Source organism: Boleophthalmus pectinirostris, unplaced genomic scaffold, assembly GCF_026225935.1.
Source record: "Boleophthalmus pectinirostris isolate CB_2022bp ecotype Guang Dong unplaced genomic scaffold, ASM2622593v1 HiC_scaffold_3, whole genome shotgun sequence".
Taxonomy (NCBI): Eukaryota; Metazoa; Chordata; class Actinopteri; order Gobiiformes; family Gobiidae; genus Boleophthalmus; species Boleophthalmus pectinirostris.
The window spans coordinates 38,877,649-38,895,014 of record NW_026571299.1 but is presented as its reverse complement, the minus strand read 5'-3'; the positions used below and the strand labels follow the sequence as shown (position 1 = coordinate 38,895,014).

Sequence of the window (17,366 nt, the reverse complement as noted above, 5' to 3'; positions counted from 1 at the left end):
AAACACATCAGATCAAGTATAAGAACACATAGACTAATTTTAATCTTTATGATTATTTATGTTTTGATTTGTTTTTATTATGATTTTAATGTATTTCTTATTCTGTAAAGCACTTTGAATTACTTTGTGTACGAATTGTGCTATACAAATAAACTTGCCTTGCCTTGCCTAGACTAGTACATGCTCCTGGACCACTGGGACCTACCTGGACTGCTGAGAGATTACACAGATATAACATCATATGGTAATATAAAAGAAAGTACTAGGATTTAATGTTGAAAATCACACTTTATTGCATAAATAAAGAGAAATTCTATCATCATCATGATATCACAAATGGTACTGAGTATTGAGTCTATTCCTTAGTATCAAAATCAATTCCTTAGTACCAGAAAGTTTAAAATTTTAGTATTGTGACAACACTACTGTCTCATTGAACCTGTGACTATATGTCACTCTTTCCATGTTGCTATGTGTATCCTTAAAATCTAATAACATATACCAATAAACTTCACACATGCTGTATCCGGTTTTTATAGACTGCCAAAATTATCCTTGATTACGTGTCTGAGCTGAGAGCTGTGATCATCTATATTAGATCAGCAGTCTGGTGTGTGCGTGGCGCAGACGGACAGGGAATACATGAAGGTTTGTTAGCGCTACATGAAAGAGCGCATTCAGAAGGCTGTGTGTCTCTGCAGCATGGGGATGAGCTGTACGCCAGGTCACATAACATCACCTCTTCTCTTATTTCACATCAAACTGCCTTTTTCACCCCATACAAATCAAAATGCATCTTCCAAGAAAACTGCACAGAGCCTTCTTGTGAAGGTCACCTATAATTCTATTTCTATGCTTTTAATATTTTTCATGTTTGTGAAATGGACGACATCTGATAAATTATTGAAGCTCTTGTACGGTTGTAAGTGCATTTTAGTAATGAAAGTGAAGCATGGTCAGGCTGCAAATGAGTGATATGTTTTAACATCAAATGAGGCAGTATTTGGGTGAGTAAACATGTCCACATTGTGTTGTGTCGATCTTTATCCATCAAAGACATCCATGTGTTAACAAATGGTGACTTTTAAATGCCCTAGTGCAGGAGGGTCCAAATTTTTGTCATCAAGGGCCACAAATCTAAACACAGACAAAACAGAGGACTGATTGAGGGCCGTAGACTGGAGCTCAGTACAGAGAATAATTGAAATATGTGCATGTTTAACACTTTAAAATGAGCCATCAGTCTTTATTCATGCAAAGACCATTAAAACCACACACTAAATATTAAATATTTGCTTTATCAAGGTAGATTTAAAAAAAAAAAAAAAAAAAAAAAAAAAAAAACCTTGCAGTAAAAAGTTTATTTTTAATTGATGCAGGGTCATTTGGGTCAATTCACCTGGAAGCCTGAGGGCCAAGAAAAATTTGTCTGAGGGCCGCATTTGGCCCACAGGCCATAGTTTGGACATGCCTGCCCTAGTGACTGAATACTACTACCAGCCAAGAAAAAAATTCATGTGAGCCAAACCAGTCGTCTATAATGTAACACCTGAATTGTGTATTGTTCACTGTGCATTTTAATGAGGAACAAATAAAATAAAATGAAATGAAAAAATTTATATATTTTTGTAATAAAATTCTTTACAATAAGTCCATACTTATGACAGTATGTGCTAGCTGTTTTGTAGATAGTGCTATAGGCTGGGGGGTAAAGCAGAGGATCAGGAGCTGTGCCCTTATGGCCCTCCTCCAAACACATGGAGCCGTGGGGAGCTCTGATGGGGACAGATGCCCTTCACAGAGCGAATGTTGGGATGCCCCATTCTTTGTCCGAGAGAGCCAAGAGACACAGATCTAACCTCATGTAACCCCTATAGAATAAAATTGTTAAAATTTCAAATTCTTAATACAATTTTTTATTTGTTTTAATTTAAATAGTTTGTGTGTGATCCCTCAGTTATCCAGGTAGGTTCCATTGCAAAATAAAATCTAATTATATCAACTGGACAGATGTTTTTAAAAGATGTTTTGGCACGAAACCAAGCAGCTTCTTCTAACTGAGGCATTCTTAGCATAATTGTTCCTGTCCTTAATCCTGTCCTGTCATCTAACTCCTATTGGCTGGACTATATAGTTATAATTTTACTTCTACCAATGATCTATTCTCCTAGTACACAGGAATATGGTGATATTTCTGTGTACTTGGTCTTTCTCCTCTGCCTTCCGCACTCACACTGTCTATTATGGCTCAGTGCTTGTTCGGCCATATTTGCTGCGTCTGCTGTTGACCTGAGTTGTTTTCAATTGGCTTCTCAGCTCAAGGGCCACTTTACCTGTGTCTGAGTGCTGACCCGAGATGATGCCGGGATGAACCAAGCCCACCTCTGGGGATTGTTATGTTACATCTTATCTGAGACAAATGGTTATAATAAATAAGGATTTTACTATGAGAAGCATGTAAAAAAGAAGAGATGTCTGATGTCTCTGCCAAAAAAAGACAAAAAAACAAAAAAACTAAAAAAATGTCGGTATGTATTCTTGAGAAATAGATGATCCCTTTGCTTGGCCGAAAGTATATGAACAAGATATTTCAGTAGTATGCATTTGATTATATTGCTAAGTAGGGTTAAGGGACAGTAACAGGTACCTGATCAGAAGAATCGAGTTTGAAACCATATTTAAAAGGTACATGGAAGGTCGTTCCCATCTCAAGAGGACATTTTGCCATAATGGGCAATTCAAAACTATAGCACAAGCAAAAAATAATGCAAAGCCCTAAAGTACATTTCCCTGGAATATTGTGAGCTGTTATGATGGCAAGCGGCTGGATCCGGACAGGCAGGAAGTAATGGACTCTTTATTGAATTAGCTGCTCCACAAAAGCAGAGCAGTCATTATGATCCAGCTGAGATCCTGACACGGCCCTGAGAACTGCGCCATTAACTCCGTTGGCCACAGGAACAGACTTCTCTCTGTCTTTCAGTCATGCTGTTCTGTCTGAAGAAGCCAAAATAGTTCATGTGATTAACATTCAAAAGAAAATGCGTGATAATGTTCTAAAGTGTCTCAGACTGGGAGAAGAATCTCCAAGTGCTGCAAAGTCATCCCCCAATGCCTATAGGAGATAGGGCCTACATGTCTACAAAGGATGGGCCAAATGCGATGGCAGTTTCCATTGCATTCCATAACATTTCAGACTATATGCCAATTTATAGGCACTCATTTGACTTTCTAACTCTGAAGAGTACAAGTGGACATTTTAAAATGTTTTTATTCTAACCCAAAAATGATGTTAGAATCAAGCTCAAATGGCAATAGAACCAAATGTCACACATAAAATGAAGGGAACAGCTGAGAGACCACATTTGTACAAAGAAAGAGTCTCATTTGCAGTGCATGGCTTATCAAACTCTAAGCTTGCAGTAGCATAGCACACTGGCCTTTGAAAAGTTAATCCTTTCCCCAATGTCCCCAATACACCCTTTAGCTTTAAGTGTAAGTGGGGCACTGCTGATTTATAAAGTCCTTTTCCAGAGCAATCTTTCACGGAAAAACATATTTATGTTATCTATTAAGTGTTAAAAAAGGTAGAGAAACAGAATTGCGTAAGAATTCCATATTGCTGACCCAAATCCATCTGATTTCAGTGTCTTCTGTTATTATCAAGACATCTAAGGCTTTTGGAGGTTTTGCATTTTACATACTAATTGGCAGCTCTACAGAGAGAAGGAATGAGTCCACAAGAAGGGGGAGACTATGAGTGAAGAAAGAGAAGTTTGTTTACAAAAAAACAAAAACAAAACAAAAAAAAACAGTTTGGCAGAAAACACTAACAACTCCCAACTTCACTGCATAATACATACTACTGTAATGTTGTATCCCTGGGCAAGACACTTCACTCACTTTGCCCATGTATGAACCACTCACAAGTGTATTAAAGTGGCATTGGTGGAGAGTGGACAACCCATAGGTGCAGCCATGTCAAAAATGTTTGTCTTGTCAGTCCAACAGCAGCTGTTGCATTTGTGCCTACAGTAATCTGCAATGCATGTCTGGTGTAAGCTCTATTGGCAGCACCAACTTCATCTGCTTTAATAAAACAATTTAGAATGACATAGGCATTGGCGCCTACATGAGAGATTGGGTGAGTACACAGACAAGTGGAAGGACGTAAATATGACCATTTGCTAACTATGTCCTATTACATTACATCCCGGAATGTTCTGGTGTCATATATATATGCTCCTACAAAAATAATTTTCCAGTAAAAATGTCCACTTTCAAGGATAAAGGCTACATCATTGCTACACCATAGAAAAACACATGTTTGGGTGTTTCCCACTGTTCCTGGAGTAATTGCGATGACACTGCTTCTGTCATTAACACAAATGTAAGCAGAAGATAAAAATGATCAAATGTGATGATTATTTCTCCTCTTTACAGAATATTTAACCCAGTAAAAAGAAAGACCATCCCAGTGGCATTTACTCACATATTTTTTATTGCAATACTGTCTACATAAGAAAAACACAAACTAATTCTAATTACAGAGAGGAATTTAACTTAGGCAATATTTAGTATCATATTAAGCACTATAAAGTCATCAACCATGACAAAATATCGGTATTTTAAACCAGAAACTTCTGCTGCCCTTATCTTTGACAGTTTTTACTTGTTGTTGTTTTAACAATAATAAAGAGCATGCAGATAGGGCACAGATGAAGTACTCACCAGCCTAAACGTTCAGTTCTGTGGAGGCTGTAACATCACTAGACCAGACCTATAAAGGACAAAAAAACAAAAAAAAACAGTTAATCCTATGTTATATATTAACCTATACACCAGATACCTCAGTTAGCCTCGGTGGAAAATAAAAACCACCATGCATGCAGTGATCAAACATTTCTGTCCAGCCTCACATCCATGTACCTCAGGAGTGTGCACTTAATGATCACTTAATTCATATTTAAGACCATTAGGAGAAACTACCCTTTGATTCAGCTCAAAATTAGCAAAAGAGTGTACACATTTGAAGTAACTGCCCCCTTGAAACATGGCTGAAACCCTCCATGGCCCCAGGAGGAACTGTGTAGTGAGCAAGAGGTGGGACACAGCAAGCCTGAGGGTGTAAATTTGTGAATATGAATGGCCTCTTGGTACTTTGAGACACAGCGCATGTCTGGCTGGAGTAAGTCTACAGATAAGCAAGAGTTCAAAGATGAGCTCTTTTTATTTGCATTGGCCTTGGTAGTTTTTCTTCTAATGCCGCGTTCCAGATGACATTGCAATGTTATTTAAGGCAATATTTTTTACATAGGGGCAGTTATGAATTATGACTGCACAGTATTATAAAATGTTGCCATATGTGATAATTGTGATAATAAAACTCTATCAAAATAAAATCTTAACAGATACAAAACAAGGACTAGGACCAGGAGGCTAATTTGGGATTTTTTTTTAATCACCTTTATTTAACATATTTTTAAAAAGAGAGTACGTAAATAGGGTCTAAATACTGGTTAAACATTTTGATATTTCATGGCAAAATACAAAATTCAATACAATCAACCCCTTCTGGGAGTATCATATCATCACACTCGTGTACCCGTCTCACAGTGTGTACGTTTGTGGAAAATTATCCATGCCTAGTAAATTGAAAATCTCTTTTAGCATTTTCTTCAATAAAATCAGTAAAGTACTGCAGAACAACAACGAAATGCAAGACAAAAAGTTTACATCAGCAATCTATAGAGTAGTTTCAACCCCTGTGCTATTTCCATTACCTCTTCATCTGTCTTCTAACTGCTGTGCGTTTGTCATTCTCCGCTGCACTTGCTGATAAACACAGACAAATTGCAAGAGCCAAGGCGGGACCAAAACACATTTACCTTGTGAACCCTTCCCGCGCTTTAAGCATTACCCAAATGAAACTCATATCTTCCCCCTCAGAGTGTGTGGTGTCATCTGGAGCCTTTGGGCGGCACGTGTCTCATGTTAGCAGAGGACACTCAGCTGTTTAACGCCAGGACAACTGTGGGGTTCAAAGAATGGCGGTGCTAGGCTCACAAAGTAGACAAGAATGCTAAGACTTTTGTGTATGGCAGATATGCACGTGGCTCTCGACAAACTGAAGGGTGTGTTTGGAGAGAGCAGAGGAGGGACATGAGAGCGTCCTAAGCCTTTGCTAATTCCTCTTTTCTAGCATTTGTTGAAATGCTTGGTGAGAATTGTGAGTATAAAAACAACTACATTCAGATGTCATTCATATAGGTTTAACTCACTTTCTACAAGACAAGATGAGACATGAGATTGGCCCTGTATTTATAATAAATACATTGTGCAGTTTGGTACTGTTTTTAAGAACTACACCTTCTCACGAGATCTTTCTCCACATGTGTACACAATCCTGTGGTAATTCTATCTTGCAAGATCTTGGCATAATATCTTGCCCCATCTCTATTGATACTACAGGCTGTTTGAAATCTCAGTCTGTGCCACTTCTGGCTGTGGGGCTGCACACTGGACATTCCTGGTGTAAAGTGTCTGTGCCCTTTTTGGGATGTGGGCTTTGTGTTTATGAGCCTGTGTGTCTCCCCATAGAGCTTAATGAGGTCCACAGGGAGAGCCGGCCTTCTGTCCGTCCGCCTGACCAGAGCCCATACACAGACAGTGGTGGTAATGCACTCAGTGTCAGAGACCAAGACTGCATTAGACAGAGTGAAGCCTCATCGACTAATGAGACAGCAACATCTGAAAGGCTTAATGCTCACTTTGCGGTAATGTGAGAAGAAATAATGGGACTGAGAGAGAGGGAGAAGAGGATACAGGATGTGGAGGTGGAGTTTGGACTGTAAAGTTTAATGACCTCCCAACCATGAGTTTAATTAGATTACCTTTTTAGTCTAATACACAGAACTGAGCAGACTATATACACGAAAAGGCTAGACATGCTCAAACTACTGCACAGGGACCACTGCCAGGGCTTGATCTAGTCTTCTGAATCTTCACCTGGTTAAGTCTGATTTAGCACAAATACAACAAGCTACCATTTACTCATCATTGTAATCAACAACTAATTGCCTTACCTGCTGATACCTGTATCCTATTCGCTCTGATATTTCTAATTATTACTTTATTTGCTCAGACAGGACCTGTGGTAATATTTGTCATACTTTTACTTTTTGTCATCACCCCATTCCAAGTCACCAATGCACAAAATTCCCTCAAATATTAAAGAACTGACAAAACATTAATACATAAATGAATGTAAAACTATGAGAAAACAAAAAATCTTTTCAGCAAAAACTTGAATATAACATAATGAAATGTGTAGTAGCCTAAACTGTCATTTGCACTTTAAGTAAAGGCAGATTTGTGCCGCTGTTTCGGCCAAACAAATTACCAATGCATTGACAGAATAATGAGAGAAATAATAAGGTGTCAGTTTGATATGTCCACATAGTAAATGACTTCTGAGCGCTGCTTTGATATGTATATACCTTACGCACAGCTTACACCATTAACTGGAGCTGCTGAACACAATAAAGCACCCAGTCGAGGTAGAATTTGTTACAGTAAGGGAGAAGGAGGGACTGGACAGGCTTTATGAGGAAAGGTCTTATGCAACAACCTTGGTGTTATAAAATCAATGAGCTCCAGTGAAGAGAGAGAAATAGAAGATGGCATTGGTAAATTAAAGTTATGTTAAAATACATGAGGCACTAAAATGCAATCTGCAGATTCAGAGTTACACATATAACCAGCATGCAGGCACACACGGTAGTCCACTGGCCTCTGATCAATAAGTGCAGAGGTGAATGATGAAACCCATGAGGATGTGTACTCTTGTGCATGTTGGAAAGGGCTTACGAGCAGAGGCTAGTTTAGCTCTGCAGAGTGGGACGGCCTAGAGACACAGTGGTGAGCTTAGATCTTTTATGTGGGCAGTCTGAAAAGAGCCACTCACTCAATGGAATACTCATTTGAAATGCTAAAAAAATAAGTGGATGTGAGAAAGAAGAAGTAATCATTGGGCTTTATTTGGAATGTATTTCTGTAGCCTCACTGTTAATTCTCATGGCTCCAACACCAACAGGTAAAAATCTGCAGCCAAAGTAGTCATAACCAAGATCTGCAGAGGGGTCCCTGAGCGCTGATACGGCAGCAGCTCACTGCTTCTGACAGGCTGCTACAGCGGGTTTGAAGGATGGGTCAAATAGAGAAATAATGTCCTTCACGGGGGACTAATAAAGTGTACCTTACATGATGCTTGGATTAGCATTAACATAAAACCCTTAAAAGAATGCAACCCTTTTCATTTAACCTGATTTGAAACCCAATTTCCCTCATGATAAGTTTGAGGAAGCGTGAGATTCAATTTCAACTTTTGATTGTTTTGCAGATCCAAAACTAAAATTTTGAGAATCCAACATATTGTTGTTGTTTGCAGTCCACATGCTACCTTTTCATTTATTATTATTCATTTACCTCCAGCTCAAACATGGAGACATCATCTATGGGATTTTTACAGACAGAATTGTTTCCTTTTTTTTACTTTTCATTGCGTGTAAGAGCGCTTGGAAAGACAGTGAGTTAACGGCGTGTCCTATTCTTGTGCAGATCTCGAAATCACAATTTGAATTTTTTAAGTACTATAATTTCCTCCACAAACAACAAAGCATCCTGTCTTATTCTGCATAAAAACTGCTCTTTTTGTAGACAAAATCTGTACAAACATGCTCTGAAATGTGATTCTTGTATTAGTTTGTCAGTTCATATATCAGTCTTTTTGTCATTTCTTCTGGACACGTTTAAAATGTGAACTCTGGTCAGTATCCTAATCCACACTTGCACAAAAATCACAAATCCACTTGTAATGCTAGCCAGATTTGATATTTTTCCCGAACTGCTTTGCCTTACATGTCTCTATTGTTGTTCTGTGAGCTGCAAATCTTTTCTAAAAATGGTTTGGCCTCACAGTCTTCTGACGACTGTGAGATTAATTAAACTAGCAAACCTCCTTAAATCTGTAGACTATGTTTCAGGATTTAGGCCTTTAGATTTTTTTTTATTCTAGTGTGTCCCTGGCCTCTTCTTTAATGTATTGATCCCACTGTTGTATTTATGGCCCCCTCATTAGCTAAAAGCCCCATAATGAGAGCCCTCCTGGCTATCTTCATATTTGCTCCGTTCACTTTGTTTTCAACTCATTCCACGTACAAGTTAATGATGATAATCCAAGGTCGGAACAGACAACAGAGAGGTAGCAGACTGTTTGGCTCAAATGGGTAATTCTCAAGTGCCACATTCAAAAAACATTGTAGTCTCATTATGTCGAGATACCCTGTGGTTTTCAGATTATAGGATGCAATATACTATATTATTGATTTCAACGTATTATGCCATGAAATATCCAAAAGGTAAATTCACAAATATTGAACCCATAGACTTTATATATAAATGGACATAGCAAACTGTGAGTCACTGTGTTCCAAATAGGAAGAGAGCATGGCTACGCTTTCAGGTCCAACGACTCTGTCTGAATTTTGGACTTCTGGTCATCACGCTATGCATCCTGGGAAGGGTCCTCCAAAAAAGCGAGCATCAAACCACCATGTTTGATTTCCCAGTGGGATGCGTCTATTGTCAAAGATGATCTTTTCAAGTCTTGTCGCTTTTGTTTCTGGTTCTGATATTGTCATATTTTAGTTATGGGATTCGGGCATCGTAATTGCGTGGTTAATCAATGTCCTAACAGCGGAAAACGGCTCGAGAAATGTGGAAGTTTGCGAATTCCATAAATGCAACAGGGAATCAGATCTGCGTGATTGCAAACCTCAAACCTTCTAACTGTTTCCCTTCCCAGCGGAATAGAAAAATAGTGAAAGGCGAAGGCGATGGGCAGTATTGATACACAGGAAGGATGAAAAAGGTAACCTGTGGCTGCCTAAGAAATCATCCCGAGTTTGCAGCAACATTTTGTATGTGGAGCACCATCAAAGCAAAATCTAGATCCCTTGCCCAATCTTGGTAATGAATTTAAAAAGTCAATGCCACAGTGAAAGGCACCAGCTGTTTGCCAAAAAACACCTTCCACTGAAAAGTGACCAAGACGTGATGTTGCTGTAAAGCCAGTCGAACAAGAAAGTGCTAGCTCGGCCTGCTTGTCTTCTGTACCTCTCGCTTAACAAACGGGATTTTGCTTTGATGGCGCTCCACATACAAAAGGTAGCCAAAGGTTACGTATTTCGTCCTTTCTGTGTATCAATACTGCCCATCGCCTTCGCCTTTCACTATTTTTCAGTTCGGTTGGGAATTGAGCGAATTGAGCCTTTTTGCAGTTATGGAGTTCGCAAACTTCCGAAGCCCATTTTCCGCTGTTAGGACATCCAACAACCACACAATTATGATGACAAGATAACTAAAATATGATATGAATATCAGAACCAGAAACAAAAGCGATATAGTTCAAAAGACTTGAAAAGATCGGCTTTGACAACAGACGCATCCCACTGGGAAATCAAACATGGTGGTTTGATGCTCACTTTTTTGGAGGAAAATGCAGTATGCCTTGTGCGATGACCGGAAGTCCGAAATTTGGGATACATGTATTCACTTTGTATTAAGAAAATGTCACCCCTCTCTCCCTAACTGCTGCTGTCAGACTTAAAATGTTCCTAAAATGTTCAGATTAGCCTGCTGTACATGATGCTGGCATTTTTATTTCTCTGTTTTGTCTGTAAATCAATTCCATTTCTTAATATGGAACTGGCTCCAAATTCCTATAACCTATGGGACTCTTCCTTAGTCCAATTCTTTATACAGTCTATGTTTGAAACTGGTCGTTTCTATTAGTGACCAGGTCCAAGAACTGACTGTATTCTGCAAAAATTCTGCATTTGAACAGTATGATTTTAATTGTATTAAATATGATTGGTCTTCATAATGTTGTGATGTTATTTGAAACCAAGCAATAATAAAAAATACCTGCCTCTATAGTCAGTGTTAGGAAGGTTACTTTTAAAATGTATTCCCCTGCAGATTACAGATTACATACACCAAAATGTAGTTTGTAATGTAATCCATTAAATTACTTAAAGTGAGTAACGTAATCTGAATATTTTGGATTACTTGATTTTCTGTAGAGATGCAAAGTCTGCTTAAAGCCCAGTCTTTCCTTAACCGTATTAAAAATATTATTGATAGAAGAGGAGGAGACACGGTCCACGCGGCATGGTTTAGTCCTGTTAAATCCTGTTTTAGTCGTGGTTTAGATCTAGTGTAGACCTGGTTTAGACCTGGTTTAGATCTAGTTTAGACCTGGTTTTAGCCCTGGTTTAGACCTGGTTTAAAACTGGTTTTAGTCCTGGTTTAGTCCTGGTTTAGACCTGGTTTTAGTCCTGGTTTAGACCTGGGTTCAGTCCTGGTTCAATCTTGATTTCGTCCTGGTTTAGTGTCCGGCAATGAGTGGAATTACCAAAAAAAAAAAGGATATGGCCCGAAATGTGAAAACAGGAAAATATGGCCATGTAATCCATTTATTTCAACAAAGTAACTGTAATCCAATTACCACTCACTGAAACAGTAAGTGTAAGTGAATACAGTTACTCATAATTATGATTACGTAACTCTGGTACATGTAATCTGTTACTCCCCAACACTGTCTATAGTGGGTTGCAAATGATCAGCATCCAGTTCTGCAATGATGTCATTTATGTGTAAGTGACATCTATCGTAATCCACCAAATATTCCCAGTCTTCTCCCCTTTGATCTCATTTAAGTTTAGAGCCTTAGAAATTATCCTTTATTTTAAAAAATATTTGACGCATTAACGCAATAGGTTAAGGAGAGATTTTATTTTTGCATTCGCCCAAGTGTTTCTAATTCCTGTCTGACTCACTCCTCTTGTAGTCACACTTCCTCTTGTGCTGGCAAATTCAGGCCTTTTTGCTTTTTTTACAGGGGCCATACTTATCCCACTGCACTAATACATGCTGAGTGTTGTCAAACGTCTTCAGATTTGATCTAGAAGGAATGCAGCGGTGTAAAGGGAAAAGCGCATGACCGGCACAAAAACAAATCACTGATCACAAGGTGCAGCTATTTGTGCAAAGACACCGAGTTCTATAAAAAAAGAGTATTTCCAAAGCATGAAATTAACTTCCCTCAAGCCTCTAAAAGCAGATTGGACAACAGATTCTCAATGTCACGCATGAATCCTCATCGATGTTTAGTGCAAATGTCAGGGAGAGTTCAGCAAGCCCTTTCTTTTGATTTACTATTTTACGTTTCCTGACAAACCAAACAGTTAACCGTGTTGCACAACAATATGAGGTTTTTATTGTCTTATTTTTCATTTGGAAAATTAGACCTGATATTGTCTGAGGTGTTTAATTTAATCAGTAAAACCATTTTCAATGCAAGTAAATTATCACTAAAAAAAGTATTTCCTGTTCATCCATTTTTTGAAAACATTAGACGCTTCTGTAAATGCTGCCAAACATTTCTGCTTTGATAAATAGTAAATTCACTTAGAGGTCCTATACTGTATTTCACAGAAATTACTCCGGTGAGCTTTAAGACACACTAGAATGCTTTAACTTAATCAAAAACATACCTGGAGTTGTATTTTGTTTCATTCATGTTCATGTTCATAAGCAGTCCTTTATTATTAGTCTGTCGACATCTCAAAAGCTGAAAATGCTCTGTTCCACCTTGTGATGTCATGATGCGGGAGTTTTCAAGTTTGTTCAGCTGAGATTGGCAATTCCATGGCTGAAATTGTCCAAATGATTAAAAGAAGGTGTGTGGAATTTAAAAACACAGTGGAGCACAGGGCTGGGCGATATGGATAAAAAAATATATCTCGATATATTTTGCTATATCTCGATATACGATATATATCTCGATATATGTACAAGAAAAAATAACCTCCTAAAACTGAAAACTGCTAAAACAAATCTGCCAAATTCAACAAGGTTTTTTTTTTTTTTTTTTTAATTAAAGTGTAAGAGGTCGGCAGTTCATATAGGAACATTTAAGATTACAAAAAACCCTAATTACATAAATAATAATTGAACTGTAAAATAAAAGAAATAATACATATTTCCTTCTTTTCATTCATAAATAAAACAACTCAACACAAGCTCATCTTTGCATTAACTCTGTTTTCCAGACCATAATCATAACCGTGAGCTCCTTTAGCAGAGGAAGCTCAGGATGTTCCTTATTTTAATAGATCCATGTTCCACCAGTAAGGAGCTCTGAGATTTCCCACAATCCACTGCAGATCAAACTCAACGTTTCCAAACACTTTTGTACAAGTGACACTGCAGCAGATAATTCATTAAAATGTTCTGCATAAATAAACTTTACATTGCTAAACTTTACAATATATAAAGCATAACGACTCAGCCTGTTTGAGATAATAATGTGTTTAATGCAGTTTTGCGCACGTGTGTTTACATTTTACAGAAATGAAAATTAAGCTCACGGCTCATTTGCATAAAGCACTTCTCATGAAGCTCAGCTCGTTTAGCTTCTTTCGGGCTAAAGGACGCGACTCGGTGGAATATGAGGATGTGCTGCTGGTGGTTTTGTCAGTAAATGGTGGAAAAGGTTCGTGGTGCTTGAAGCTTTTCACTGGCACCAACTTTCGGTATTCACGGTGGTAGTGAGGAGAGAATGAGACACGAGCGAACAAAATCAGGGAGGCGGGCACGCGGAGGCGACGAGAGAGAAGGTAAACAAGCGAAGCGACGAAATCAGAATTGAATATAAGCATTATATCGATATATACGATATGTCCGAATTCATACTGAGTTTAAAAAATATCTCGATATATTTAAAATATTGAGATATCGCCCACCCCTAGTGGAGCACTTCCTGAATTACCACATGACATCACAAACATCATGAGAGACAAACTCAGCCTAATTATGCAGGGTATGTTTGTGATGAAGAAACAACATTATAACATAGATCAGACAACAACAACATTATAACATAGATCAGAAAATAGCGTACTATGGGCTCTTTTAACTTTGTACACAGCAAAAAGTGGAGTGTTAAAATTGACTCTCACAGAATCAATTTTAACATTTTTTCAGAGTTTATATGAGTCCAATCTGTTCTAGAGTTAATTTAACACTTTTAGAAATGTTTATTAAGTAACACTGAACCAAAGTTCCTGTTTAACCCCGAAATCCAGAGTTATATTCACGTTTTGAGAGTAAACAGATAACACTTTGTAGAGTTATCCTGATTTAGCTAAACACACAGAGGCGTTTTATTTTATTTTTACTTTATTACCTCCGCCAAGGAGGTTATGTTTTTGCCGGCGTTTGTCTGTTTGTTTGTTTGTTTGTTTGTTTGTTTGTTTGTCTGTTAGCAACATAACTCAAAAAGTTATGGACCGATTTTGATGAAATTTTCAGGATTTGTTGGAAATGTGGAAAGGAAGAACTGATTTCATTTTGGGGGTGATCCGGAAGAAATCCTGGATTCTGGATCACTTTGAAATTTTAGTTAACATTGTGGTAAATGGGGCCAAAATGTTTCTCAATATCTCGGTTAATTATTGACCAAAACCCCATGAAATTTGACTCAGGGATGGACAATGGGATCCTCTTTCATATTCCAAAGGCTGATCCGGATCTGATCCAGAAGACTGATTTTATAGGGTTAGGGTTAGGGCTCTCTGAGTGCTTTTCTAGTTTTAGTTAATTTAAGATGAAATTATGTACAAAACTGTTTCAAACTGGTCTTCTCTCACAAGAGTTTGAAGTGGTGAATGGGAGGAGCCAAATGAACACTAAGAGAAGTTGAATTAATGCTAAGGGAAGACGAATTAACACTAGGGGAAGTTGAATTAACCTCAACCACATCAACTCTGGCAAATAACCCCAACTCGAACCCCCATTTAATTCTGAAATATTTTACCCTAAAATTTTAACCCTCCAGTTTTTGCTGTGTAGGATTTAAAAACTCTACCGACCATTTCAGTTTACTACAGCTGACGAACAATGGCTGGGGACGTACAGGTAATGTTAAATAGGTTGATTTAAAGACAGAACCGTGAGAATGTGACAGCAGTAAGGAGTCGGGGGACTGTTCACTGCTCGGATTAATTTTCGTGATTAGTAGCCCCCTCACACAGACTACCGTGAGGGAAATAGCATGTCGTCTCTAATATTTCAGACAAGGTGTTGCAGGGATGACAATGAAATGGCTGGGTTGTCTATTACAGCTTAATGAACCCATAACTTGTCCTTCAATTAGACATCTACAGTGCAGGCCTATTCACTATCACCAGGGCTGTGCCACCTCTCGCTACTCCTGGGCTGTGTATACTGATAATTATGAGGCTGGGGGCAGGATTTACACAGAGGTCAAAGTTCGAGGATTGCCAAGTGGCTGTTTAGATCGAGGCCGGGCGCTGATACTGCTACAGGTGTCACTTATAAAATCAATCATTCTTCGACCTCAGCTGTCCCACTGAAGGACACCAGTGCTCCTCTCTCTTGTGACCAGTAAGTCGAGTCTTACATTACAGCTGTGTCAAAGCTTTATCTGCTCCAGCTAATCATTCAAAACAAAACTATACTCAGTTCTTATAAGTTTTAATACAGAACTGTTGAAGACTGTTGAGGTATTTTTGCAATAATAGATATGTTTTTTTATAAAGCATGTGAGGTGTTATTCTTAAGAGAAATACTGAGCACTAACGCTGGTTCTTTTAGATTTTTACTCTGCAATTACAAAATGTACCTTATTGTTTTATGTTAAATAGCCTGCACTCTGTATTATCTACTGGAGGGACACTGACACTAGGGATGGGCATGATTAGTTGATTTATCGACAACTGATCATTAAGAATTTCATCGATTACGTTCATTTTAATCGACAAACTGAATGTAGGTTGCTGTGTGTAGCGTGACCAAACAGGGGTCTGTAAATGTGTCTCTCTGCATCAGAAGGAGCGAGACACAAACAGTCGGTCAGTCTGTCAACGTACCGAAGCACATCGTATTTAACGATGACTTGTACAAGAAATTCCACGCTTTCCGTTGCGTGTGTGTGAGTCCATGTGCACAGTGTATAAAGCAGCACATATGTTTCGGTGTCCAGTGGGAAAAAGTTTTGCCAGGTGAGAGTCGCGCAATGTCGATGACGAGTCCCCACCTCCCTCCCCCCGTACGGTGTCCTGGTTTTGACAAACGCAAATCTGGTCACACTAACCTGTATTCCACTGAGTCATGTCTTTTAATCCGACAGAAATTGAACCACATCAGCGACACAAGAGCTGTAGTTTTATCTTCGCTTAGTTTATGCAAATTAGCGATGCGGTTTTAAGTTTTGTTTCTGTGAGAGTTGCACAAAACTGAATTAAACACATTATAATGTCAAATGGGCTGATGTGGCTCTAGAGTCGTTATGGTTTATATGTCATAAAGTTGAATTTATTTATGCAGATTAGTAGTGCTGATAGTAAAAATGATGATCATTTTAATATAAAAACATTAATGATTAATTGATAATCGATCGTTAATTCTTCCGACGATCGATTAAGAAAATTTCATCGAATGCCCATCCCTAATTGACACCTTCAAAGGGCATTAACACAGTTTAGTTCCTGATGAAACAAAAAAATATGTAGTTGCTTAAAGGTGCACTATGTCACTTTTTGGTTGCGTTGCCTGGAATGTTCCATAGTATGACATTAAACAGCTCTACCTTACATTTATTAAATTACAGCTGGTTTTATAGCTCAAAAATAGAAAAATAGGCATTCTGACTGTGAGTGGGGTCACCTTTTTACAGATTTGACCTGTAACTTCTGGTTTGGTCTCCATGAAGCTAGAAAGGTTTAATACCATACTGTGAAACATTCCAGACAAAGCAATAACACGTCCGTGAAGAAATGCAACTGACGTATCCTCCACCAGAAAAGTTACACAATGCACTTTTAAGTTGACCCATTTGCTCATCCGTGGGTTTCAGAGAGATGAAAGAAAATTGGCACTGATACCATAGCAATAAACTATTCAAAACTTCATATTAAAGAATGAAAAAATGGTGAAAAGTACTCAAAAGAAAGCCTGAAGCTGAAACTCCTAAATCATTTGAGAATCAATCATGAATCACACCAGATGATTTTTAAAGACACTGAAGCACTGCGATAGATGAGCATATGGGAGACAGATAACTATAGTTTCTTTGTGGCACCCTTTTCCGTACTTTCGTTAAAATTGTATTAAAATCGAATAACATACTTTCTACTCTTGCCAGTGATTTTCCCAGAAGGCTTTGGCAGTTCCTTCAGATGTATCAGTCTGTGTAACATATGGATGAACAGTATGACTCC

General features: G+C 38.3%; 1 protein-coding gene across 2 annotated transcripts in view; it reads right to left on the bottom strand.

Annotated features, from left to right (window-relative positions):
• The window catches only part of pcbp4 (poly(rC) binding protein 4), a 98,067-nt gene that overhangs the window by 53,587 nt on the left and 27,114 nt on the right, over positions 1 to 17,366 (bottom strand). For both annotated transcript variants that reach the window (XM_055160727.1, XM_055160728.1), the window contains exon 2: positions 4,732 to 4,780. The gene's annotated coding sequence lies outside the window, so the exon portion shown is untranslated. The remainder of the gene's footprint in view (positions 1 to 4,731; positions 4,781 to 17,366) is intronic.